The sequence below is a fragment of the Pinus tabuliformis genome, chromosome 2_2 (assembly GCF_031772625.1).
Source record: "Pinus tabuliformis cultivar Carrire ecotype Pingquan chromosome 2_2, CPIR1, whole genome shotgun sequence".
NCBI classification, from domain to species: Eukaryota; Viridiplantae; Streptophyta; class Pinopsida; order Pinales; family Pinaceae; genus Pinus; species Pinus tabuliformis.
Genome location: NC_142300.1, coordinates 1,057,524,709 through 1,057,535,309, shown reverse-complemented (window position 1 = coordinate 1,057,535,309; position 10,601 = coordinate 1,057,524,709).

Genomic DNA, 10,601 nt, shown 5'->3' with positions numbered 1-10,601 from the left:
GCCTCGGCCCATTTGGTAAAATAGTCAACAGCGACTATTATATACCCATGCCCCCCGGTCGAGGTGGGGTTACATTGCATGAAATCGATGCCCCACTTGGCGAAGGGCCCAACAGCAACTATCGGCTGTAAAGGTGCGGGTGGTCGTCTGGTTTTGCTATCAAAAATTTGACAAGCATGGCAACTTCTGACTGCGGTTATGCAATCTTTGAACATGGTTGGCCAGAAGTATCCTGCTCGTAAGATTTTTTGTGCTGTTGCATATCCAGATTGATGCTCCCCACACGCGCCTGAATGACACTCATTCAGGGCTTTTTCGGCCTCCTCATGGGTAAGGCACCTCCTTAGAACTGTATCGACACCTCGACGGTAAAGTGTATCACCGACGATCATGTAGTCTTTTGCTTGGTATCGTATACGTTTTTGTTCGGAGCGAGAGGTGTTAGGCCTGAATTTTTGGGTTTGGAGATAAATTATGATATCTCCATACCACTCATCGCTTACAGATATCAGAAACAAACTTTCGTCCACGATTGACTCTTCCGATGTTTGATCGTTGGACGACGATGGGAGATCACACAATAATTCTGCGAAAACTAGGGCTTTCTTTGATTTGGATTTCACAAATTCCAGATCAAACTCTTGAAGGATCGCTATCCATTTTGAATATTTGCCCCCCAGCAACTGTCGCGACAGTATATAAGTCATGGGGTTGCAATCTGACAAGATGGTAGTCCTCCGAAAGAGGACATAATGTCGAAACCTTTGAATCGCTTGAACAACTGCAAGCGCTAGTTTTTCGACATAAGAATATTTACTTTCTGTATCGTTTAAGTTTTTACTTAAATAATAGATAGGATGTTCAATTCCATCGACTTCTTGAACTAAAACCATTGCAATGGTCGTATCCGCTGGAGCCAGATACAGGTTAAAATCTCTTTGATAATCCGGGGCATACATTAATGATGCTTTTACTAGACAATCTTTCAGAGCATCAAAGGAAGCTTGCGCCACCTGGTCCCAGACAAAAGGTACATCCTTTTTCAAAAGACGAGTATAACCCTTAGCAAGTTCTGCGTAATTTGGAATGAACCTCCTCAGAAAGTTTGCTTTCCCTTGGAGTTTCTGAATCTGAAGCAAATTTGAAGGTGGAGGCAAATTAATGATTGCCTGAACCTTGCAGGGGTCGAGACGACTCCCATCCTTAGAGACTACAAAGCCAAGTAAACGACCAGAACCGATGCAAAACACACATTTGTGTGGATTGAGTCTTATCTTGTAGTGTCGACAACGTAGAAATATCGCTCTTAAATGCTGCGGATGATCAGTCCGCTTTCGCGAATGAGCCGGAAGATCGTCGAGACAATATTCGATACCCAATCGGTTAGAGGAACCGGGTAGATGAATCCAGCATGGAGAAGTTTTTCAACTTCTGCCTTAATGGCAACGGCTTTCTTGGGGTGCACCTGCCGAAGCCGTTGTCTTACTGGTTTGACATCAGGATACATTTTAATTTCATGTTCAACGACACTCGAGTCAATGCCTGGCATTTCATCATATGACCAAGCAAAGACATCTCTAAATTCGCGAAAAAGAGCGTTATATATTTCCAGTTCTGAAGGGGAACAACCTTTGCCGACATAAATATTCTCTACAATATTTGTTTTAGTCGAGATATTTATGGCTATAGTCTCTTCAATATTGGATAGGTTTCGCTCGGAATCCACCGTGTTTACAGTATTTGTTAGGAATTCAAAAACTGAAGGGTGATAAAGGTCACTTTGAGTATCTTCTTCATATTCCGGAAGAAGGGAACGATGGTGGTGATCATTCCATGGTGCCCCCTCAATCATCATTGATTGTAAGATTCCTTCGTCAGTCCCATGTACTTTCGACCAAGGATCTAATGGGGTTCCATATTCTCTAGACCTATCTACCCAAACGCTTGACGAGCGTTGATTTGGGTTCGCCTCCCATGCTTGAAACATTGATTGCTACAATATTTCTAAAGGGCTTGGGGGCAAAACCATCGACCGATCCATGTTGACCTTCGTGGAAGATATCATGTTGCAGGTTGCTACAAACGGTATATTTCCCATATTAATAGGAGGTGGTAGCGCGAAAGTTCCCATCAATGAGGGGTCTTTCAATAATCCTACTCCGATATCTTGAATTGAATGGTTGCTCTCATGGATCATGGGAATGCTTCCTGTAACTTGTGAACCATTAGGGAGGAAGTTCTGTTGGTCGACGACCGTAATCCCTCCTTCAAACGGGAATGCGATCTTCCTAAAATAAGTCGACACAACAGTTGCCATGGCATAAATCCATGGTCTACCCAGTAGGATGTTATAGTCAAGATTTCCATCAATGACCTCAACATCAATTTCTACTGTCTTTCCTCCTAGTTCAACTTTCAAGTTATTAAGGATACCGTATGGGGTATAAGTCCTTCTGTCGAAGGCTTTTAATGTCGTCGATGATCGCGACAAGGTTGGAGATCCTAAAGTTTTCCAGCAACTCATCGACATAATACATGTCGATGCTCCCTCATCAATTATTGTTCTGTGAACAGTTTTGTTGAGGGCTTTCACTTGAATAAGGAAAGCTAATTGAGCTGGAAACTGAGGATCGTATCCTTTGTGATCAAAGGATACAAGATTGGAATCCTTAGGATCAACCCCACCAATTGTTGATAACAACGCCTGCCTTTGGTTTGGACAATTTTGTAGCACCTCAAGCGTCGACATAGCGGATGGCGATTGGGCCAAATCTTCCGCTATGTTATAATGTTGTGCCGCTCTGGCGCGAGGATTAAATGTCGACTTGTGTACTACACCCTTTGGTGGTTTTATTGTTAATTCAGGGATGATGGGTGGTACAACTTCTGCCGAAGTTGTTGTCGAACTACTTGGTTGATCTTTACCCTTTTCGTTCGACAGCTGAGGATTCCCATAATCTTTGTTCCTTGTCGAAATCAAAGCATCATTCTGCTGATTCGAAACCGACAACATAAGGACTTGCGACGGGGAAGCATTTCTGCTATCAACCAGATTTTGACCTGGGTTGGGAAATGGATCAGTTAACACAGCTGAGGTTTGGGAACTTTTAAAGAACCTCTTTAACTCAGCTTTGAATGGGCAATTCTTTGTGTTATGATCCTTATCATCACATATTAGACATGGATAATTTTGTCTCCCTTTCCCAGGAGGGTTTGAAGAATTTTTCCCAGGGGATGACTCACCCTGTTTCTTCTTCTTCCCTTTGTTTTGCTTTTTCTTGCTTCCTGGTTGATTGGTTTCTTTGCCCTTATCTTCTGATATGGCATTTACTTCCGAAGCAAGAATTTCTTCTTTTTCATTTTGATCCGAATTCTTACGGGCTTTCTTGGACGAAGACTTTATCGATTTCGCGTTTGCCGTGCCAATCACGCCATCACCCGCATGAGAGTCACTATTTGATTTAGGAGGGGGAGGAATTGAAAATTACGGTCTAGGGGCGTCGGGTATTTTGTCGTAGAGCGTGCCGGACTGAGTATAAACTAAGTCCAAATACTGTGCACGAGCAATAACTTGCTCCTCTGTTACGACTCCCCCCTTTGCCACATCTTCCGTAATAGCCGGAAGTAACGACTTTATAAACCATTAAGCTAATAGCTAATCGGGAACGTATGTTTTCACCATCCTACGACGACGACGCCACTCATGTATATGATCAGATATATGGGTGGCAGTTGTCTGCTTGAAGTTGGTTAATATTTATGTTCCCGTTTAATACCTTATTGGTAATTGAAAATGGGTTAAGAAAGTCGTGGCTAGGTAACTAAAATTGTTGAAAGAGGCTCTTGGCAATTCAATATACCATTTAGCCGCTGGACCTGTCAATGTCCTCTGAAAAAGGCGAAGCCTTATCGAATCGTCGTTTAGGGTGTTCGACGAACACCACAGATGAAAAGTCATCACGTGATTCGATGGGTCTTCACCTGGATTTCCATTGAATTTAGGAATGTCAGATGGAAGTTTATGAGGAATCGCTGGCCACCAAGGGGCATAAGCAATCGGATCGTTGGTTAACCGGTGTAGATCGGGTAACTCTAAAGTTGCCACGAATGGTAACTGCTGATTCAGGTTAGGCGAATCATAACCAGGGTACGATGGAATCGCTTGAGTGGTGGGTCTTTGCACACCAGCATAATGTAATTGATGTTGGTATGACTGATACGGTTGGTGGACTTGACCACTATAAAGTGGTTGGTTTTGACCGTTTTGGATATACGGTTGTCCACTGTTCGCAAAGATCTGCTGCTCAGAACCTTGGTACACTTGCTGGAATTGCGGTTGTTGGTATTGCACAAGCCATGGTTGTGACGCCATGTTTTTTTGTGCTATGCTAACCGTTGGACCGAGGTGTGGGGTAATTGTACCCGTTTGGACCTGTGTCGCCCCACCAGTTGGTGATTGTGGTTGTGACCCATGATCAAGTGGCTGTTGCATTACAACCTGAGAAATCTGAGGTTGGCATGCAACAGGTATCGCTTGAACTTGTGACACTGTTACAATAGCCGGTGTGGTTGGGATTTTCGTCATAGGTACACACTGTTGCATAGAATATACAATCCTTGGTTGTTGAGGTAGCATAGGTACCCAACTACTTGATGCAATTCCAGTATAACCTGAATGCTGTTGCGAACTCACGTATGGGTACCCTCCCGGAGGGGGTAATGAAAGGGAATATTGCCCCCCATACGGTATCAATCCCGAACTCAAGGGGATTGATTGCCCAGATTGACCTCCAAATGAATCAATTTGGCGAGTTTCAACATAAGAGTTGCCGAGTATTACTCCGGATGAACAAACTGGAACAGACCATACTGTCGAAATAGTCCCTTGGTGGACTCCTTCTAGCGGTTGAGAGCTAGTTGGGACAACTGGTATGCCGGCAAACATCGTCGGAGTGACGGCAGGGACTTCTGCTGTCGCTGTGTCATTTGACACGGTCCTAGATGATGACGGTTGTTCAGACATCTTAAGTCTATCCAATAGATTGTCTAGCGATTCTACAGGGACTTCCACTCGTGGTGGGAATAGAGTGACCCCGACTCCAAAATGAGTTGGAGTACTTGCTTGCGGATCCTCTGCAATTTCCTCTATCGCAATCAAACCCGGTGGAAGAGGAAGACCGCCAGGTCCGTAAGATATTTCTGGTGCCGAAGAAGTGGTTGCTTCAACAGCGACAGTTGTTTGAGGAACAAAACTCTCTGGACCGGTTACAGATGGAACTGGTTCAGTTATACAAGCATTTTCCCCCAGACTAGGATCAGTATTACTGTCCTTCTGTGGCTGTTGAACTTCTTCTATAGAGGCAGGGTTTCCAGAAATGTTAGGAGTAACCGGAACCTCAGATGCAGTTGGAACACTTGTTCTAACTTTTATAGGAGATTTTGAACCGGTTAAACGAGTTCGCTTTGTCCGTACTGTTTTCGATTCCGGAGACAAAGACGGTTGATTCGTAAGCCTCCGCGAACGATGGGGTTTCAATTGACTTTCTTCCACGATTGCGGATTACTCGATCAACCAAAATATTAAAAGGGGAAATTTGTGTTTCCGAATTGAATGAATTTTATTAGACGCTTTTAGACACAACTTGCTTTTTCACTTTTTAAGAGTCGAGAAAAAGCTAAAGATGACTCTAGTCTCCTTCGATGTATTAACGAGCCCGAAGTGACAAATGCTCGGTTTGACTTTTTCAGTTATAGAGTTTGAAAAAGGCCAAAAGAAACTGCTCTGGAGATCTAGGCAGAGGGTGTGCCAAACCTTTCGCAAAACCACAGAATACGTTTTACGGTACGGGTGGTCGATCTTCGTGAATGCTGTGTTCACTGCATTGCGATCAGTAGGGCGGCCGAAACGGCTTCCTATGGATAAAAGATATATGCCTATAGGGGTCTCCCAATATATACGCGACGGTACGTGGGAGCACAAGTCCGTATTAGTGCCACCGACTCTCAGGAGGAATCACCCACCTTCGTCGAGATCGACAGTCACTACGTTTAACGACGCCGGAACACATCTCTAGCTTAGACCTCTATGTGTTTGCGTTATGTTTCAAAGCGTTGTTAGGTTCATTCAATATATTTTAAGTTTATCTTTTTAAAGTTTGCCTTTCAAGGTTCACCACGAGATGTTTGATACAAATTCCTAAATGCAGTCTAAGATGAGAAGCAAGCTTTTTCAATCTTTTCGACTTATGAAAATCTTAACTACTGAGGGAAAAGAAAGACAACATCTTTTCACACAGATCAAAGAGCATACACTAATGCACTTTTTCCTAAATCAACATACAAACTTATCAAATGCAAAATGCAAAATGCAGGTATTTCTTTTCTCTTTCTTAATGTTGGTGCGATACAAAAAGAAAGATGTTGTATAACTTTGAATTCAATTTCAAGTGAAAGCAAACAAGCTTGTCCAAAATCAAAAGACACCTTAAGATTTACTTGTTTCGACACTAGAAATATATAAATTCAAACCATATGACGAAAGCAAAAGCTCAATCAGCTATGAACAGCAAACAAACTAACTCTTAAGATCAGAACGACACTTTATCACAGGTCTAGATCTAAGAGGCCACAGCAAGACTAGTTCACTTTCGTTATGGGAAACTGCAAATGATACAAGAAATACACAAAGAACAAACACATTTTCTTTATACAACCGAGGCGGAATAGTGGCAAGGAAAGTTGGTTTCAGATAGGTACATTGACTGGTAACAGGCTGCAAAAACAAGGGTGAAAACAGGGCAATGAACAGCAGGGAACCCCAGTAGCACAAGGCAAGACTAGTTCAGCGCAGGTGGTACACTGTCATTTTGACATTCAGCGCAGGTAGCCCCTTTGGGAACTGCGCTGAAATGTAGACAGCCTTCACACAGCCTGCACTGAAGAACGAAACTTTCGTTTCTCTTGGTTTCCGGGTCACAGATTGCTCAAAAATTCACAGTTTTTCGCCAAATCAGAAGCTATCAGTCAAGTACACACTAAGGGATGAAAAGGAGGATGAAAAGCTATCACTAAGAGCTATTTAGAGTCCTTGTGGATCAGCTCTTCAAATCATAAACTTGCCCAGAAACTGAGCTAGAGTAGCTGCCCTCTACTTTGCATTTGAAAGATCCAAATGCAGTTCGATTCGGTACTCCCTGTGTTTATGAAATGAATAGCAAAAACACAAACAACCAACAAGATACGATCCCCAGCGGAGTTGCCAATTTGTTGTTGGGAAAAGTATCCAATACGGAATGACCCTATCCCACTCTAAGGGTGATAGTACCTCAGCAACAACCGAATGTAAAGCTATTCGAGATTACTTCTTTATGAGATGTAAAAGAGGGGAGAAAGAGATCCACTAACCGTTGTCTTCCGCTAATGATTGATCCAATCTTCTCTCTTTGCTGCTTGCTCCCAGCTCCTTACTCTTTCACTGGCCTAGCTACACAAAGATCCTGCAAAAGGGCAAGAGAGGGAAACTACAAGAAGCATACATTCATAATTGATTGAAGGATTAGAATAAATCAGATACACAAGTATAACAATTCACCATTGAGACACATGCATATAGAAGAACCTCAAATGCTTTATTAATGGAAGAAGTAAAGTTCTGAGAGTGTTACAACCATAAGAGGCCCAATCCAGCAACACCTCCCAGCAGAAAGAAATCTCCTCTTCACCTCCTTCAAGCAAATCACCCAATAGTTCTATATTCAAACCAACAGCACTTCCTTACATTCACAAGATTCCAGCCTCCCTAGACCTCATGAGAGAGCTCTATATATAGGAGTTTTGGAGAAAGGATGAGTCAGCTTGAGGCTGGCATGAAGCTGACTAGTGTCCTCTCCCACTTCAGTTATTCTTCAGTTCTTGAGTCCACTTGGAGGTTCTTGCTTCCACTTGGAGATCTAGATCCTCTTACTCATCACAAGGCGAATTCCCTGATCCAAGTGTCATTTTGGAAGCTTCCTGGGCATTGACACCTTGAGGAATGACTGTGCCACTTGGCCAATCTCGCCCAGTGCAGGTAGCCTTCATTAAAGTTGACATTCAGCGCAGGTACAGAGTGGAGCAGTTGACATTCAACGCAGATGCTCAGTGGAGCAGTTGACATGATCCAGAATTTGCTTGTTTTTGAGTGTTTTCAGGTGGAGAACTGATATTTAGTGCCGTGGTTTGCTGACCTTGTTCCTCTAGGGGTAGGAACAACATGTTTAGGGACTTTGGATCCCTTAGATTATTGACATTTCATGCTTCATGCTGTAAGGCACAAAAATGTCTATAACAACATCGTGAAAAAAGAGGGGGTAAAGTCAAATCCCAAGAGGGTGGATGCCATCAACAACATCCCACTACCCGATAAATAAGAAATAAATCCAAACGTTCTTGGGCATAATCAATTTTTGAGGAGGTTCATACCCAATTATGCTGAGATAATTAAAAAAATTACAGGGATGTTAAAGAAGGATAGGGAGGTAAAATGTACTGAAGAAGCTCAGGAGTCATTCTCCATAATCAAAAGGGTCTTCACAGAAGCTCCTGTATTATTCAGCCATGACTACCTAAAACCATTTTTCATTTTCTCTTTTGTTTCTTATCATACAGTGGCTAAAGGTCTTATTGCAGAAAAACAATGATGGACATGAGAAACTAATAACGTTTGTCAGCCAGGTGCTATGGGATGTTGAGTTAAAATATAAAATTTTGGAGAAGTAATCCCATGCCTTGGTAAAGGCCCTGAATACCTTCAGAATATATGTCTTGTAATCAAGAATAAAAAATTATGTTCCTACAACAGTTGTGAAAATCATTCTGGTACAAGGAGACATTGAGTGAAAAAGAGGTAAATGGATTGCTAAAATCCAAGAATATGACCTAGATATCAAACCCACAAAGATGATTAAGTGGCAGGGACTAGCTAAAATCTTGTCTGAATCAAACTGCCAAGCCTTAGGTATAAATTTGCTGATAGAGGAAGGAGAAATCTGAAGAGAAGAGAAAAATAAGGTCAAGACCACAATGCAGAACATCCAAATGAAGTACCTTGTGTCTCAATGGTATAAACATATAATCTACTATTTACATTTTCTGAGTTATCCATTCAATTAGATAAAGTTAAATACATGGATTTGAGGCTACAAGCCTAGAATTTTTTCATTTCAAATGGCCAACTGTATTGGAAAGACCCTGTGGGGATTTTTATTTTATGGCTGGTTGAAGAAGAGATCCATAAAGTGATGGATGAGTTCCATAATTGTGTATGTGGGGGGCATTATAGTTGGAGAGCTATAGCCCATAAAATTATGAAGCATGTTTCTATTGGCCCAAGCTGTTTGGTGAGGTACATGCATATGTCTGAGCCTGTGAGAAGTGCTAAATGTTTGCTAAAATGCAAAAAATTAGCACCTTTTCCTTTAATCCCTATTTTTTTTTAAGAACCTTTCAGATAGTGGGGTTTAGACTTCATTGGGGAAATACACCCACACTCCAATGGTCAACAGAAGTGGATTCTTACGACCACTGATTACTTCACTAAGTTGGTGGAAGCAGTCCCAGGTAGGAATGCAACCAATGTCGTGGTTATAAAATTCACGGAGGAGAATATCCTTACCAGGTTCAGTTTCCCAAGGAATATTATCACTAATAATTCTCAAGTTTTTAAATCTACCAAATTTCTGAGCTTCTTCCAGAAGTATAACATCATTGTGGGCCACTCCACTAATTACTATCCATAGGGAAATGGATTGGTTGAATCATCAAATAAAACTTTGGTAAGGATTCTTAAGAATGCAATATCAAAAAATTAAAAAAAAATGGGATTCACAACTGAAGTTTGCTTTATGGGCCAATAGAGTTACTACCAAGAGGTCAACTAGGAAATCTCCTTTTGAATTAGTGTATGGGAAAGATGCAATTTTCCCTATACAACTAGCAATGCTAGTGGCCAAAATTCTACAAGATGTTGATGAAGAGAAAAATTCTCTAACCAGGAGGATCAATTAGCTGGTAGAACTTCAAGAAACCAGGGGGGAGGTGACTCAAAAGCTGATTAAGTATTAGGAAAATGAAGGCTCTATTTGAAAAAAAGGCAAAAGATAAAACCTTACGGCCAGGGGATTTGGTGCTTAGGTGAGATGTTAGATGAGAAGATAAAGGAAAAAATGGAAAGTTCGATCCCTTATGGTTTTTTCCTTTCAAGATTGATGAGGCAAAGGGGAAAAATACTTTCTTGTAGGAAAACTTGGATGGTGAAGTGTTTGAGATGCCTATGATATGTATTGGGTTTCGATGGTATAGCCTAGAGTGTATGCAGATGGATGGGTCGAAAACTATGATTACAAAACACTGTTACGGAAACCACAATTGATCACTTCCAACTATAGAAAGAGGGGAATTCCAACAGTTAAGGGTAGAAAGTGACATGCATATCGGCTGGTATCTGCAGAGGAACACCATGGAAGAGACGTGGCCTGATCAGAGGCGATCACAGTAATTGGCAGGGAGATATTTTGTTGTGGCCATCATTCAATTTTCCCATGTTTATTTTTTTTGTAATTTGT